Raw genomic sequence first — 6187 nt, forward strand, 5'->3', positions numbered from 1 at the left:
TCTACATATCACACATGTATTAATGTTTTGGTTAATACAATTATAGCATGACATATAAACATTTATCATAAACATAAAGATATAAATAATAACCACTTTATTATTGCCTCTAGGGCATATCTCCTTCAGTCTCCCACTTGCACTAGAGTCAATAATCTAGATTACATTGTAATATACCTAACTCCCATGGCATTCTGGTGTTGGTCATGCTTTGCCCTAGGGAGAGCTTTAGTCAACGGATCTGCTACATTCAGATCAGTGTGTACTTTGCAAATCTTTACTTCTCCATCTTCGATGTACTCGCGAATCGAGTGGTAACGCAGCTTGATATGCTTCAGCCTCTTGTGTGACCTTGGCTCTTGTGCATTGGCGATGGCACCCATGTTATCACAGTAAATGATTAATGGGTCCAATGCACTAGGAACCACACCGAGCTCTACAATGAACCTCTTCATCCATACCGCTTCTGATGAAGCCTCTGAAGCTGCTATGTACTCTGATTCTGTTGAAGACTTTGCCACCGTGCACTGCTTCGAGCTTGCCCAGCTTACTGCAGCACCATTCAATATAAACACGTACCCAGACTGTGACTTAGAGTCATCAGGATCAGTGTTCCAACTTGCATCGATGTAACCACTTACAACGAGCTCTTGGTCACCTCCATAACAAAGAAACATATCCTTAGTTCTTTTCAAGTACTTCAGGATATTCTTGACCGCTGTCCAGTGTTCCATTCCTGGATCACTTTGATATCTGCTAGTCAAACTAACAGCATGTGCTATATCCGGTCTAGTACATAGCATGGCATACATGATAGATCCTACTGCCGAGGCATAGGGGATATTACTCATCCTTTCTCTTTCTTCTGCCGTAGCCGGTCCTTGAGTCTTACTCAAGACCTTGCCTGGTAACATAGGTAAGAACCCTTTCTTACTTTCGTCCATTCTAAACTTCTTTAGAATCTTATCCAGATATGTACTCTGTGATAGCCCTATTAGGCGTCTTGATCTATCTCTATAAATCTTGATGCCTAATATATACGATGCTTCACCAAGGTCTTTCATTGAAAAACTATTATTCAAATAACCTTTTACACTGCTTAATAGTTCTATATCATTCCCGATCAATAATATGTCATCTACATATAATATCAGGAATGCTACAGAGCTCCCACTCACTTTCTTGTAAATACAGACCTCTCCATGACACTGTATAAACCCGAAGTCTTTGATCACCTTATCAAAGCGTCGGTTCCAACTTCTCGATGCTTGCTTCAGTCCATAGATTGAACGCTGAAGTTTGCATACTTTGTCAGCATTTTTAGGATCGACAAAACCTTTGGGTTGTACCATATACAACTCTTCCTCAATGTCTCCATTAAGGAACGCCGTTTTGACATCCATCTGCCAAATCTCATAATCGAAAAATGCAGCTATTGCTAACAAAATCCTCACAGATTTTAGCTTCGCTACAGGTGAGAAAGTCTCATCGTAGTCAACTCCTTGAATTTGTCAGAAACCCTTTGCGACAAGTCGAGCTTTATAGACAGTAATATTACCATCAGCATCTGTTTTTCTCTTGAAGATCCATTTATTATCGACAGCCTTTCGGCTATCTGGTAAGTCTACCAAAGTCCATACTTTGTTATCATACATGGATCCCATTTCGGATTTCATGGCTTCTTGCCATTTGTTGGAATCTGGGCTCATCATCGCTTCTTCATACGTCGCAGGGTCCTCATCATTGTTATCCACAATCATGACATTTAGACAAGGATCATACCAATCAGGAGTGGTACGTTCCCTTGTCGATCTGCGAGGTTCAGTAGTTTCCTCGTTCGAAGTTTCATGATCATTGTCATTAGCTTCCTCTGTTGCCGGTGTAGGCGATGCAGTACAACTTCCGGTACTTTGCGCTACTCTGATCAACGAGTATAGATTCATCAATCTCATTGAGTTCTACTTTTCTTCCAGTCACTTCTTTAGTGAGAAATTCTTTCTCAAGAAAGGTTCCGTTCTTAGCAACAAAGATTTTGCCTTCAGATTTGTGATAGAAAGTATACCCTATAGTTTCCTTAGGGTATCCTATGAAGATGCATTTCTCCGCTTTGGGTTCTAGCTTGTCCGGTTGTAACTTCTTTACATAGGCTTCGCAACCCCAAACTTTCAGGAACGACAGCTTAGGTTTCTTATTAAACCATAATTCATACGGTGTCATTTCTACGGATTTTGATGGTGCTCTATTTAAAGTGAATGCGGCTGTCTCTAATGCATAACTCCAAAATGATAACGGCAAATCAGTAAGAGACATCATAGAACGAACCATATCTAAGAGAGTTCGATTACGACGTTCGGACACACCGTTACGTTGAGGTGTTCCCGGCGGTGTCAATTGTGAAAGTATTCCGCATTTCTTTAAATGCATGCCAAACTCATAATTCAGATATTCACCTCCACGATCAGATCGTAGAAATTTAATCTTCTTGTTACGTTGATTTTCTACTTCACTTTGGAATTCCTTAAACTTCTCGAAAGTTTCGGATTTATGTTTCATGAAATAGATATACCCATATCTACTCAGATCATCTGTGAAGGTTAGAACATAACGATAACCACCGCGCGATGCTACGCTCATTGGTCCACACACATCGGTATGTATGATTTCCAATAAGTCAGTAGCTCGCTCCATCATACCAGAAAATGGAGTCTTTGTCATTTTTCCCATTAGACATGCTTCGCATCTATCAAGTGACTCAAAGTCAAGTGATTCAAGTAATCCATCAGTATGGAGTTTCTTCATGCGTTTCACTCCAATATGACCAAGACGACAGTGCCACATATAAGTAGAATTATCGTTCAATTTAATTCGCTTAGCATCAATGTTATGTATATGCGTATCACTACTATCGAGATCTATCAGAAATAAGCCATTCTTTTGTGGTGCTCGACCATAAAAGATATTATTCATAAAAATAGAACAACTATTATTCTCAGACTTGAATGAATAACCGTCTTGCATTAAACAAGATCCAGATATAATGTTCATGCTCAACGCGGGTACAAAATAACAATTATTTAGGCTTAAAACTAATCCCGAAGGTAGATGTAGAGGAAGTGTGCCGACATCGATCACATCGACTTTGGATCCATTTCCAACGCGCATCGTCACTTCATCTTTCAGTAGTCTTCGTTTATTCTTTAGTTCCTGTTTCGAGTTACAAATATGAGCAACCGAACCAGTATCAAATACCCAGGTAATAGAACGAGAACCAGTGAGATAAACTTCTATAACATGTATATCAGATATACCTTCTTTCTTCTTCTTGACAAGGCCGCTCTTCAGATCAGCCAGATACTTGGAGCAATTACGCTTCCAGTGTCCCTTCTCCTTGCAGTAATAGCACTCAGCATCAGGCTTAGGGCCGTTCTTAGGTTTCATAGGAGGCGTGGTAGCTTTCTTGCCACCCTTCTTGAATTTTCCCTTAGACTTGCCCTGTTTCTTGAAACTGGTGGTCTTGTTGACCATCAACACTTGGTGCTCTTTCTTGATCTCAATCTCAGCAGCTTTTAGCATGCCAAAGAGTTCAGGTAACTCCTTGTTCATGTTCTGCATATTTTAGTTCATCACAAAGTTCTTGTAACTTGGTGGCAGTGATTGAAGGACACGATTAATCCCCAGTCTGTTAGGAATCACTATTCCCAAGTCACTGAGTTTCTTCGCATGCCCGGTCATGGCGAGCATGTGCTCACTAACGGAGCTGCCTTCTTCCATCATACAGCTGAAGAAATGTTTCGATGCTTCATAGCATTCCACGGCCGCATGAGTCTCGAATATAGCTTTCAGCTCATTCATCAACTCATGAGGATCGTGGTGCTCAAAACGTTTTTGAAGATCGGATTCCAGACTGCACATGATGGCACACTGAACTTGAGAGTACCGAGTTTTCCGAGTCTCGTAAACAGCTTTTACTTCATCGGTTTCAGTTTCTGCAGGAGGGTCACCTAGCGGTGCATCAAGCACATATTGCAGATTTCCGCCAGAGAGGAAGATCCTCACATGACGGAACCAGTCGGTGAAGTTGCTACCGTTGCTCTTAAGTTTTTCTTTCTCTAGGAACTGGTTAAAATTGATTGGGGACGCCATCTCTACAACATATATTTGCAAAAATTTAGACTAAGTTTATGACAAATTGAGTTCAAATTTTAATTCAACATAATTAAAAATCTAGGTGAACTCCCACTCAAAACAATATCCCTCGCATTGTCTTAGTGATCACACGAACCAAATCCACCGCACCTATGTCCGATCATCACGAGACAAGGTGTGATTTCAATGGCGAACACTCAAAGTGTTCATCATATCAACCATATGATTCATGCTCTACCTTTCGGTATCACGTGTTCCGAGACCATGTCTGTACATGCTAGGCTCGTCAAGGCCACCTTAGTATCCGCATGTGCAAAACTGTCTTGCACCCGTTGTATGCACTTGTTGATTCTATCACACCCGATCATCACGAGATGCTTCGAAACGACAAGTCTTGGCAACGGTGCTACTAAGGATGAACACTTCATTATCTTGAGATTTAAGTGAGGGATCATCTTATAATGCTACCGTCGTGATCTAAGCAAAATAAGATGCATAAGAAGGATTAACATCACATGCAGTTCATATGTGATATGATATGGCCCTTTTGTCTTTGCGCCTTTGATCTTCATCTCCAAAGCACGGTCATGATCTCCATCATCTTCGGGCATGATCTCCATCATCGTCGGCGTAGCGTCAAGGTCAATGGCGCCGTCTTCATGATTGTCCTCCATGTAGCAACTATTACAACTACTTTGAAATACTACTCAACATGAAATTTAAAGACAACCATAAGGCTCCTGCCGGTTGCCACAATACAATAATGATCATCTCATACATATTCATCATCACATTATGGCCATATCACATCACCAAACCCTGCAAAAACAAGTTAGACGTCTCTAATTTGGTTTGCATATTTTACGTGGTTTAGGGTTTTCGAGAGAGATCTAATCTACCTACGAACATGAACCACAACGTTGATACTAATGTTTTCAATAGAAGAGTAAATTGAATCTTCGCTATAGTAGGAGAGACAGACACCCGCAAAGCCTCTTATGCAATACAAGTTGCATGTCGAATGAGGAACAAGTCTCATGAACGCGGTCATGTAAAGTTAGTCCGAGCCGCTTCATCCCACTATGCCACGAAGATGCAAAGTACTCAAACTAAAGATAACAAGAGCATCAACGCCCACAAACCATTGTGTTCTACTCGTGCAACCATCTATGCATAGACACGGCTCTGATACCACTGTAGGATAATGTTGCATAGAAAACAAAAATTTTCCTACCGCGAACACGCAATCCAAGCCAAGATGCAATCTAGAAGACGGTAGCAACGAGGGGGTATCGAGTCTCACCCTTGAAAAGATTCCAAAGCCTACAAGATGAGGCTCTTGTTGCTGCGGTAGACGTTCACTTGCCGCTTGCAAAAGCGCGTAGAAGATCTTGATCACGATCGCTTCCGACGCCACGAACGGGCAGCACCTCCGTACTTGGTCACACGTTCGGTTGTTGATGAAGACGACGTCCACCTCCCGTTCCAGCGGGCAGCGGAAGTAGTAGCTCCTCTTGAATCCGATAGCACGACGGCGTGGTGTCGGTGGCGGTGGAGAACTCCGGCGGAGCTTCGCTAAAGCTATGCGGGAGATATGGAGGAGAGGGGGCGGCTAGGGTTTGGGAGGGGGTGGCCGGCCACTTCAATGGGGCGGCCAGCTTGTGGTCTTGGGGTGGCCGGCCCCCTCCCTTGGCCCCTTATTATATAGGTGGAACCCCAAGTGTTGGTCTCCAAGTCTTCGAATAAGACCCGAAACCAAAACCTTCCATATGAAAAGGAAACCTACCTAGGGTGGGAATCCCACTTGGGGTGGGATTCCCCCCTTCCATATGGGGGGGTGGCTGGCCCCCTAAGGGGGTGTCCACTTGGGACTCCTCCCCCACTAGGGTTGGCCGGCCATGGAGGTGGAGTCCCATGTGGACTCCACCTTCCTTGGTGGTTTCTTCCGGACTTTTCTAGAACCTTCTAGAACCTTCCATAGAACCTTCCGCGTCATTTTAATTCACATAAAATGACATCCTATATATGAATCTTATTCTCC

The sequence above is a fragment of the Lolium perenne genome, chromosome 1 (genome assembly GCF_019359855.2).
Source record: "Lolium perenne isolate Kyuss_39 chromosome 1, Kyuss_2.0, whole genome shotgun sequence".
In the NCBI taxonomy this organism is placed as follows: domain Eukaryota; kingdom Viridiplantae; phylum Streptophyta; class Magnoliopsida; order Poales; family Poaceae; genus Lolium; species Lolium perenne.